An 11,758-nucleotide genomic window follows, 5' to 3' on the forward strand; every position below is an offset into this window, starting at 1 on the left:
GCTGGGATTGTTTTCTCTGGGACAGAGAGAGGGGGGAGAGAGGCTGGGATTGTTTTCTCTGGGACAGAGAGGGCTGGAGGGGGGAGAGAGGCTGGGATTGTTTTCTCTGGGACAGAGAGTGGGGAGAGAGGCTGGGATTGTTTTCTCTGGGACAGAGAGAGGGGAGAGAGGCTGGGATTGTTTTCTCTGGGACAGAGAGAGGGGAGAGAGGCTGGGATTGTTTTCTCTGGGACAGAGAGTGGGGAGAGAGGCTGGGATTGTTTTCTCTGGGACAGAGAGAGGGGAGAGAGGCTGGGATTGTTTTCTCTGGGACAGAGGGGGGAGAGAGGCTGGGATTGTTTTCTCTGGGACAGAGAGGGCTGAGGGGGGAGATGATTGAGGTGTGTAAGATTATGAGGGGTATGGACTGGGTGAGCAGGGAGCAGCTGTTCCCCTGGGATGAGGGGTCGGTCACGAGGGGGTAGAGTTTTAGGGTGAGGGACAGGAGATTCCGAGGGGATTTGAGAAAAACCTTTTCACTGAGAGGGTGATGGGAATCTGGAATGTGCTGCCTGGGAAGGTAGTGGAAGCTGGAAACCTCACAACCTTTAAAAAATATTTGGATAAACACTTGAAATATCAAAATATTCGAGGATATGGGATTAGTGAGGAAATGGGATTAGTGTGATTTTAGTGGTAGTTATTGTCGGTACAGACTCGATGGGCTGAAGGGACTTTCCTGTCCTGTGTGACTGTATGAACTCAGGAATTATCCACTATGTTATACAAAGAACATAGAGAAAACAAAATTACAGCACAGGAACAGGCCCTTCGGCCCTCCAAACCTGTGCTGACCATGATACCCTAACTAAACAAACCCTTCTGCCCTTACCCAGTCCGTATCCCTCTACTCCCTCCCTATTCATGGACCCATCCAGATGCCTCTTAAATGTTGCTGATGTTCCTGCTTCCACCGCCTCCTCTGGCAGCGCGTTCCAGGCACCCACCACTCTCTGTGTGAAAAACTTCCCCCGCACATCCCCCTTAAACTTTCCCTCTCACCATGAACCTGTGCCCCCGCCTCGCCTGCCACACCGCCCCCCCCCCAACCCCGTGTAATTGACATTCCCACCCTGGGGAAAAGCCTCTGACTATCCACCCTGTCTGTGCCTCTCATCATATTGTAAACCAGGTCTCCCCTCAGCTTCCATCCTTCCAGTGAAATCAATCCTAGTTTATTTAACCTCTCCTCATAACCAACACCCTCGAGACCCGCAGCACCCTGGTGAACCTTCTCTGCCCTCTCTCCAAAGCTTCTGCATCCTTCTGGCAGTGTGGGTGACCAGAACTGCACGCAATGCTCCAAATACAGCCTAACCAAGGTTTTATAGAGCTGCAATATCACTTCTGAACTCTGCTCATCAATGCCAAGGCTGATGAAGATAAGTGTGCCATCTGCCTTCTTAGTCGCCCTGGCCTCCTGTGTTGCCACAAAACTGTAGTGTGCTTCATAATTCAGCAGAATACAGTATTACAGAGTACAGTGTAATTCAGCAGAATACAGTATTACAGAGTACAGTGTAATTCAGCACAATACAGTATTACACAGAGTACAGTGTAATTCAGCAGAATACAGTATTACACAGAGTACAGTGTAATTCAGCAGAACACAGTATTACAGAGTACAGTGTGATTCAGCAGAATACAGTATTACACAGAGTATAGTGTAATTCAGCAGAATACAGTATTACAGAGTACAGTGTAATTCAGCAGAATACAGTATTACACAGAGTATAGTGTAATTCAGCAGAATACAGTATTAGAGTACAGTGTGATTCAGCAGAATACAGTATTACACAGAGTATAGTGTAATTCAGCAGAATACAGTATTACAGAGTACAGTGTGATTCAGCAGAATACAATATTACACAGAGTACAGTGTAATTTAGCAAAATACGATATTATGCATGCTGTACTTGCCCTGGGAGTGGTTGGTGGGGGACAGACTGTGTACAAAGCACAAAAGGCTGGGTATATGGGTGAATGTTTTTGATGTTGTTTGAAGGACACTTTCAGATACAGAGCGTATTCAGGAGTGAATCTCAGTTCACAGTCAGCAATGTGGGAAGAAGGAGTGCAGGGAATCGAATGCATGATAAATGATTCAGGATGTACCTGAATATACAATAAGTTCATGTCAGTGCAGGGCAAACCACTGCCTTTACTGATAGCTTGGAATCTTTCGAATCAGTGCATCTTGCATTCAGTTTTCTCTGATCTCTGCCTTGCTCTCATCCTCAAATCCCTTCCTCGCCCCCTCCCTCCCTATTTCTGTAACCTCCTCCAGCCCCTACAATTCTCATCCTCCTGTACAAATCCCTCCCTCGCCCCCTCCCTCCCTATCTCTGTAACCTCCTGCACCCCCTGTGACAGACAGAAAGAAAGAGACTGAGGCAGACAGACAGACAGAAAGGGGACTGAGAGAGAGACAGAAAGAGAGTGTGTGAGAGAGGGAGACGGAGGCAGATAGACAGACACAGAGGGGGAGTGAGAGAGGCAGAGAGAGAGAGTGACAGGCAGACATAGAGAAACAGAAAGAGAGAGAAACACACAGAAACTGAGAGAGATTTACACAGAGAGAGATGAGAAAGATAGAGAGAAAAACAGAGAAAGGCAGAGAATGATGAGAGAGTGAGAAACACAAGACAGAGAGAGTGAGAGTGTGGTTTTTGGGGAGAGGCAGAGAGAGGAGGTGTCCCTGTTTCTTGGTGCTCTGTCACTTTTCTCTCAGCTCATGTCCCACCCCTGTTGCCCCCGATGATGTCCTGTCCTTATCCTGTGGCTGGTTGTTTTCTTGCCTCCTGGGCCTTTTCCTGCTTGAAAATTATATCTTATAATTTGTGTCGGTTTTTTCTTGTGTGGGGTGGAGGGGGGGGTGGAGAGTGGAGGGGGGTGGAGGGGGGGGGGTGGAGAGTGGGGGGGAGTGGAGAGTGGGTGGGGGGTGGAGAGTCGGGGGGGATGGAGAGTGGAGGGGGTGGAGAGTGGCGGGGTGCTGCCTCTCTGTGGCAGGCAGAATAGGCATGGGGAGAGATCACAGGGAAACAGAGTGATGGTCTGCTTCTGTTGTGTTTTAGGTGGTTGTGGGGGGGTGGGGAGAGGTGGTTGTTGAGGGGGTGTGTGTTAGGAGGAGGGGGCTGCTAGGTTGGGGGGTTAATGTGTTTCCAGGAGCTGGGATGGATGTCCAAGCGGTGTGTGTGTTGGAGAGTGGTTGTGTTGGGGGGGTTCCCTGGCTGGGGGGAGCTTTTGTGTCTGTTACTGAGTCAGATTCTGTTTTTTCAGGGAGGGCTTTGGGGGGGAGGTTTTGTTTGTGGGTGGGCTACTGAGGGGGCAGTGGGAGGGCTACTGAGGGGGCAGTGGGAGGGCTACTGAGGGGGCAGTGGGAGGGCTACTGAGGGGGCAGTGGGAGGGCTACTGAGGGGGCAGTGGGTGGGCTACTGAGGGGGCAGTGGATGGGCTACTGAGGGGGTAGTGGGAGGGCTAATGAGGATGTGGGGGGGATGGGGCAAGAGGTCAGGCGGTGGGAAAAAAGGTCATGGGTGTTTCCTGAAAGGGATGTTGGTGGGCCGGTGAGCCTTACATCAGTGGTAGGGAAATTATTGGAGAGGATTCTTTGAGACTGGATTTACTCTCACTTGGAAATAAGTGGATGTATTAGTGAGAGGCAACATGGTTTTGTGAAGGGGAGGTCATGTCTCACTAACTTGATCGAGTTCTTCGAGGAAGTGATGAAGATGATTGATGAGGGTAGGGCGGTGGATGTTGTCTACATGGACTTCAGTCAGGCCTTTGACAAGGTCTCTCATGGCAGACTGGTGCAGAAGGTGAAGTCACCTGGATCAGAGGTGAGCTGGCAAGGTGGATACAAAACTGGCTCGGTCATAGAAGACAGGGTAGCAGTGGAAGGGTGTGTTTCTGAATGGAGGGCTGTGACAAGTGGTGTTCCTCAGGGATCAGTGCTGGGACCTTTGCTGTTTGTAATATATATAAATGAGTTGGAGGAAAATGTAACTGGTTTGATTAATAAGTTTGCGAATGTCACGAAGGTTGGTGGATTTGTGGATAGCGATGAGGATCATCAGAGGATACAGCAGGGTATAGATCAGTTGGAGACTTGGGCGGAGAGATGGCAGATGGAGTTTAATCCGGACAAATGTGAGGGAATACATCTTGGAAGGTCTAATACAAATAGGAAATAAACAGCAAATGGCAGAACCCTTAAGAGTATTGATTGGCAGAGGGATCTGGGTGTACAGGTACACAGGTCACTGAAAGTGGCAATGCAGGTGGAGAAGGTAGTCAAGAAGGCATACGGCATGCTTGCCTTCATCGGCCAGGGCACTGAGTTTAAAAATTGGCAAGTCATTTTTGACACTTTATAGAACCTGAGTTAGGCCACACTTGGAATATAGTGTTCAATTCTGGTCACCACACTGCCAGAAGGATGTGGAGGCTTTGGAGAGGGGACAGAAAAGATTTACCAGGATGTTGCCTGGTGTGGAGGGCATTAGCTATGAGGAGAGGTTGGAGAAACTTGGTTTGTTCTCACTGGAGCAACGGAGGTTGAGGGGAGTCCTGATAGAAGTCTACAAGATTATGAGAGGCATGGACAGAGTGAATAGTCAGAAGCTTTTTCCCAGGGCGGAAGAGTCAATTACTCGGGGGCACAGGTTTAAGGTGTGAGGGACAAGGTTTAAAGGAGATGTACGAGGCAGATTTTTTACACAGAGGGTGGTGGGTGCCTGGAACTCGCTGCCGGGGGAGGGAGTGGAAGTGGATACGATAGTGAGTTTCAAGGGGCATCTGGACAAATCCATGAATAGGACGGGAATAGAGGGATATGGTCCCTGGAAGGATAGAGGGTTTTAGTTCAGTCAGGGGCAGCATGGTCAGTGCAGGCTTGGAGGGGCCGAAGGGCCTGTTCCTGTGCTGGAATTTTCTCTGTTCTTTGGTTGTTTATTGAAGGGTTTGTTGCCCTCCCCTGTGTCTGTCTGTTAGGGTGGGTGGGTGTCGGGGCTCTCAGAGCTGGTGGAATGGGGTGACTTTGTGGGTGTGTTATGTTGTGGTGTGGATTTGGCTGGTACGTATTGGGTTGGTGTCGGGACACTAGTTGGTGCAGTAAGTTGGTGTAGGGATACTCCCGTTTATTTAGAAGGTTTATGGGTTTGGTATGAGGATGGGTCTTTTGCTGGTATTGCAAAAATTACTCCATCAGCAATGAATTTGTTTATTTGTTAATTAAAGAGTGTCCCCAGTGAGCTTCCATTAACAATGTAATGAAGTTACTGTGGAAGGGTAAACTGAGGAAGAATTTAGCATGGCCAATCCACCTTTGTTAGCGGTAATGAGTCAGTCTGTAACCAGGTTTCTCCCATTGTTCCTGACGCTCAAGTACTGAAAGATTGACAGTTTCCCCCAGAGCTGCCTGTGGATTCCACCCGGTCACCATGTGGTCGCAGTGTCATCCATGCAGAGTTACACATTTCAATTTCAGTTTTTAAGAGTTTACACATCTTCGCATGGATTACATCATCCGTTCCAACAGATTCCCATAACTGTCCAATTGTCCCTTCTAATGAAGGTGAAACGATAGCGATCCCTGGGTCGGACACAATGTCTGAGGATCGTGTGTGTTTTATTTAAAAAATTTTGCTCACTCTGTGTGAGAGAGAGAGAGAGAGCGAGAGAGACAAACAGAGAGAGAGAGAGAGACAGAGAGAGAAAGACATAGAGAGAGACAGAGAGAGAGTGAGAGAGAGAGACAGCGAGAGAGAGACAGACAGACAGAGAGAGAGGGAGAGAGAGAGAGAGACAGAGACAGAGAGAGAGAGAGACAGAGAGAGACAGCACAAAGAACAAGACAGCGACATCAAACTACTGCGCACCACATGGAGAATTAATTTAATGTGGAACTCTAGGGATTGGAGATGAGAAGATAATGAAGTGACGGTGAGACAGCTTTGCTCCTTAAGCTACAACATCACATCTCTCAGCAGGAACTGTCAGAAAGTCATTTTGTCTCTCTGATACAGAAAGTTCCAGCAACCACAGTCCCAATATCAACACACTGTAACACTGCCCTTCCAGCAAGAGTCATCAGTCTCCAAAATTAACCCATCGACACTGTCCCCATCAAACACATTAAGAAATCTTACAACACCAGGTTCAAGCCCAACAGGTGGATTTGGTAACACGAGCTTTCGGACTCCCCCTCTTTCTTCACGTGACTACCAAATTAACCTGTTGGACATTAACCTGAAGTTGTAAGACTTCTTATTGTGTTTACCCCAGTCCAATGCCAGCATCTCCACATCACGACTACCATCAGCACCAAAAAACACTCCCAGGACAGGTACAGCACGGGGTTAGATACAGAGTAAAGCTCCCTCTACACTGTCCCCCCATCAAACACTCCCAGGACAGGTACAGCACGGGGTTAGATACAGAGTAAAGCTCCCTCTACACTGTCCCCATCAAACACTCCCAGGACAGGTACAGCACGGGGTTAGATACAGAGTAAAGCTCCCTCTACACTGTCCCCATCAAACACTCCCAGGACAGGTACAGCACGGGGTTAGATACAGAGTAAAGCTCCCTCTACACTGTCCCCACCAAACACTCCCAGGACAGGTACAGCACGGGGTTAGATACAGAGTAAAGCTCCCTCTACACTGTCCTCATCAAACACTCCCAGGACAGGTACAGCACGGGGTTAGATACAGAGTAAAGCTCCCTCTACACTGTCCTCATCAAACACTCCCAGGACAGGTACAGCACGGGGTTAGATACAGAGTAAAGCTCCCTCTACACTGTCCCCACCAAACACTCCCAGGACAGGTACAGCACGGGGTTAGATACAGAGTAAAGCTCCCTCTACACTGTCCCCATCAAACACTCCCAGGACAGGCACAGCACGGAGTTAGATACAGAGTAAAGCTCCCTCTACACTGTCCCCCATCAAACACTCCCAGGACAGGTACAGCACGGGGTTAGATACAGAGTAAAGCTCCCTCTACACTGTCCCCCCATCAAACACTCCCAGGACAGGGACAGCACGGGGTTAGATACAGAGTAAAGCTCCCTCTACACTGTCCCCCATCAAACACTCCCAGGACAGGTACAGCACGGGGTTAGATACAGAGTAAAGCTCCCTCTACACTGTCCCCCCATCAAACACTCCCAGGACAGGTACAGCACAGGGTTAGATACAGAATAAAGCTCCCTCTACACTGTCCCCCCATCAAACACTCCCAGGACAGGGACAGCACGGGGTTAGATACAGAGTAAAGCTCCCTCTACACTGTCCCCACCAAACACTCCCAGGACAGGTACAGCACGGGGTTAGATACAGAATAAAGCTCCCTCTACACTGTCCCCCCATCAAACACTCCCAGGACAGGGACAGCACGGGGTTAGATACAGAGTAAAGCTCCCTCTACACTGTCCCCCCATCAAACACTCCCAGGACAGGTACAGCACGGGGTTAGATACAGAGTAAAGCTCCCTCTACACTGTCCCCATCAAACACTCCCAGGACAGGGAAACTGATTGGGAGAAGAAGGGAATAACTGATTTTAAACCGTGCAGTTTTGTTCAGGAGATTGATAAACTGGTTTAGCAATGCTGACAGGTTAAGCACAGATGGGCTGAAGTGGACTATATCTCAAGCATTCTACTGAGCATATGTGCTGCGTTCTCAAAACAGGATGTCACTTCTGGCGTGACGCACTTTTCAATAAATTAACAGTTGATGCTGCAGATAGACACAGGGCAAGAGGACACAAAAGTTGAAGGAGATTCTTATTCACTGACTGTACCTTTCTCTCTCCGTACACTGACTGGTGTCTCTCAGTCCCCCCTCTCTCTCTCAGGGAGATATCTGTACACTGACTGGTGTCTCTCAGTCCCCCCTCTCTCTCAGGGAGATATCTGTACACTGACTGGTGTCTCTCAGTCCCCTCTCTCTCTCTCAGGGAGATATCTGTACACTGACTGGTGTCTCTCCGTCCCCGCTCTCTCTCTCTCAGAGAGATATCTGTACACTGACTGTCTCTCAGTCCCCTCTCTCTCTCAGGGAGATATCTGTCCACTGACTGATGTCTCTCAGACCCCCCTCTCTCTTTGTGCACTGACTGGTATAAGAACATAAGAAATAGGAGCAGGAGTAGGCCATCTAGCCCCTAGAGCCTGCCCTGCCATTCAATAAGATCATGGCTGATCTGAAGTGGATCAGTTCCACTTACCCGCTCTCTCCCCATAACCCTTAATTCCCTTATCGGTTAAAAATCTATGACTTAAACATATTCAATGAGGTAGCCTCCACTGCTTCAAGGGGCAGAGAATTCCAAAGATTCACTACCCTCTGGGAGGAAAAGTTCCTCCTCAATTCTGTTCTAAATTGACTCCCCCTTATTTTGAGGCTGTGTCCTCTAGTTCTGGTTTCCTTTCTGATCGGGAAGAATCTCTCCGCCTCTACCCTACCTAGCCCCTTCATTATCTTATATGTCTCCATAAGATCCCCCCTCAGCCTTCTAAACTCCAACGAGTACAGACCCAGTCTATTTAATCTCTCCTCATAAGCTAACCCCATCATCTCTGGTATCAGCCTGGTGAACCTCCTCTGCACTCCCTCCAAGGCCAATATATCCTTTCACAAATAAGGGGACCAAAACTGCACACAGTACTCCAGCTGCGGCCTCATCAGTGCCCTGTACAGTTGCAGCAAGACCTCTCTGCTTTTATATTCTATCCCCCTTGCTATAAAGGCCAGCATCCCATTTGCCTTCTTGATCACCTGCTGCACCTGCAGACTGGGTTCCTGTGACTCATGCACAAGGTCCCTCTGCACCGTAGCATGTTGTAATTTTTCACCATTTAAATAATAGTCCATTTTACTATTATTCCTTCCAAAGTGGATAACCTCACACTTGCCAACGTTATACTCCATCTGCCAGATCCTCGCCCACTCGCTCAGCCTATCCAAATTTCTCTGCAGACTTTCCGCGTCCTCCACACAATTCGCTTTCCACTCATCTTTGTGTCATCAGCAAAATTTGTTACCCTAAACTCGGTCCCCTCCTCCAGATCATCTATGTATATGGTAAACAGTTGAGGCCCCAGCACCGATCCCTGCAGCACTCCACTAGTCACCAACTGCCAACCAGAAAAGCACCCATTTATTCTTTCAGTCCTCTCTCTCTCTCAGGGAGATATCTGTACACTGACTGGTGTCTCTCAGTCCCCTCTCTCTCTCAGGGAGATATCTCTATACTGACTGGTGTCTCTCAGTCCCCCCTCTCTCTCAGGGAGATATCTGTACACTGACTGGTGTCTCTCAGTCCCCTCTCTCTCTCAGGGAGATATCTGTACACTGACTGGTGTCTCTCAGTTGCCTCTCTCTCTCTCAGGGAGATATCTGTACACTGACTGGTGTCTCTCAGTTCCCTCTCTCTCTCAGGGAGATATCTGTACACTGACTGGTGTCTCTCAGTTGCCTCTCTCTCTCTCAGGGAGATATCTGTACACTGACTGGTGTCTCTCAGTTCTCTCTCTCAGGGAGATATCTGTCTTTGTTGGGAAGGATTGATGAACGAACACTAATCACGGTCACCTTGGGTTTTCTGAGAGTTGTAAAAGCATCCAGAAGAATTAAATTAATCCATGCCAAATTAAAAAGTGCCTTGTATTGCAGATAATCTCCTAGCAATTGCAGGCTTTCATTTCTCTTGTAAATATTGGATTTTGTGTGGGAGAAGTGTGAGTTCTAACCTTAACCTGCTCATACTTTCTGAAATTATTTCAACCAACTAACTTACGTTAATTAATACTGAGTTCCATAATCCAGACTGACACCATCTGCCCCCCACCCCCCCGCCCCCCGGTGCCAGTACTGAGGGAGTGCTGCACTGTCGGGGGTAGATGTATATACTCTAGGATTTGAGCTCCATAATCCAGGCTGACACTCTGGAATCCATCATTAAAGAAGAAATAGCAGGACATCTGGAAAAGAATGGTTCGATCAAGCAGACGCGGCATGGATTCAAGAAGGGAGAGTCGTATTTGACAAATTTACTGGATTTTTCTGAAGATGTAGTGAGTGCGGTAGACAGAGGGGAGCCAGAAGATGTGCTGTTTTTAGATTTCCAGAAGGCATTCGATGAAGTGCCTCACAAAAGGTTGCTGCAAAAGATTACAGTACACGGAGTTGGGGGTAAAGTGTTAGCATGGATTGAGGATTGGTTATCTAACAGGAAGCCAAGAGTTGGTATCAATGGGTGCTTTTCTGGTTGGCAGTTGGTGACTAGTGGAGCGCCGCAGGGATCGGTGCTGGGTCCTCAGCTATTTACCATTTATACAGACGATCTGGAGGAGGGAACCGAGCGTAGGGTAACAAAGTTTGCTGTTGACACAAAGATGAGTGGGAAAGCGAATTGTGTGGAGGACGCGGAAAGTCTGCAGAGAGATTTTGATAGGCTGAGCGAGTGGGCGAGGATCTGGCAGATGGAGTATCACGTTAGCAAACGTGAGGTTATCCACTTTGGAAGGGATAATAGTAAAATGGACTATTATTTAAATGGTGAAAAATTACAACATGCTATGGTGCAGAGGGACCTAGGGGTCCTTGTGCATGAGTCACAGGAACCCAGTCTGCAGGTGCAGCAGGTGATCAAGAAGGCAAATGGAATGGTGGCCTTTATAGCGAGGGGGATAGAATATAAAAGCAGAGAGGTCTTGCTGCAACTGTACAGGGCACTGGTGAGGCCGCAACTGGAGTACTGTGGGCGGTTTTGGTCCCCTTATTTGCGAAAGGATATATTGGCCTTGGAGGGAGTACAGGGAAGGTTCACCAGGTTGATACCAGAGATGAGGGGGTTAGCTTATGAGGAGAGATTGAGTAGACTGGGTCTGTACTCGTTGGAGTTTAGAAGGCTGAGGGAGGATCTTATGGAGACATATAAGATAATGAAGGAGCTAGACAGGGTAGAGGCGGAGAGATTATTTCAGGGTAGAGGCAGAGAGGAAATAAGAACTGGAGGGCACAGCCTCAAAATAAGGGTGGGTCAGTTTAGAACAGAGTCGAGGAGGAACTTCTCTCAGAGGGTAGTGAATCTTTGGAATTCTCTGCCCATTGAAGCAGTGGAGGCTACCTCGTTAAATATATTTAAGTCACGGGTAGATAGATTTCTGATCAATAAGGGAATTAAGGGTTATGGGGAGCAAGCGGGTAAGTGAAACTGAACCATTACAAGATCAGCCATGATCTTATTGAAGGGCAGGGCAGGCTTGAGGGGTTAGTTGGCCTACTCCTGCTCCTATTTCTTATGTTCTTGTGAGTACCGCACTGTCGGGGGTAGATGTATATACTCTAGGATTTGAGCTCCATAATCCAGGCTGACACTCTCACCCGGTGTCAGTACTGAGGGAGTGCTGCACTGTCGGGGGTAGATGTATATACTCTAGGGTTTGAGCTCCATACTCCAGGCTGACACTCCCCCTCAAGTGTAACTAGGGCAGCACAGTGGCACAGTGGTTAGCACTGCTACCTCACAGTGCCAGTGACTCCGGTTTGAATACTGGCTTGGGTCACTGTCTGTGTGGAGTTTGCACCTTCTCCACGTGTCTGCGTGGGTTTCCTCTGGGTACTCCAGTTTCCTCCCGCAGGTTAGATGGATTGGCCTTGCTAAGTTGATTCTAGTAAGTAGTCTCACAACACCAGGTTAAA

At 48.5% G+C, this 11,758-nt stretch overlaps 1 protein-coding gene across 1 annotated transcript in view; it reads left to right on the forward strand.

The window, feature by feature from the left end:
- LOC145339684 (glutamate receptor ionotropic, NMDA 2D-like) overlaps positions 1-11,758 on the forward strand; it is a gene marked incomplete at its 3' end in the record, with an annotated part of 36,634 nt that overhangs the window by 16,440 nt on the left and 8,436 nt on the right. The gene's annotated exons all lie outside the window — the stretch shown is intronic.

Source organism: Carcharhinus amblyrhynchos, unplaced genomic scaffold (genome assembly GCF_965287045.1).
Source record: "Carcharhinus amblyrhynchos unplaced genomic scaffold, sCarAmb.v2.hapA scaffold_608, whole genome shotgun sequence".
NCBI lineage: Eukaryota > Metazoa > Chordata > Chondrichthyes > Carcharhiniformes > Carcharhinidae > Carcharhinus > Carcharhinus amblyrhynchos.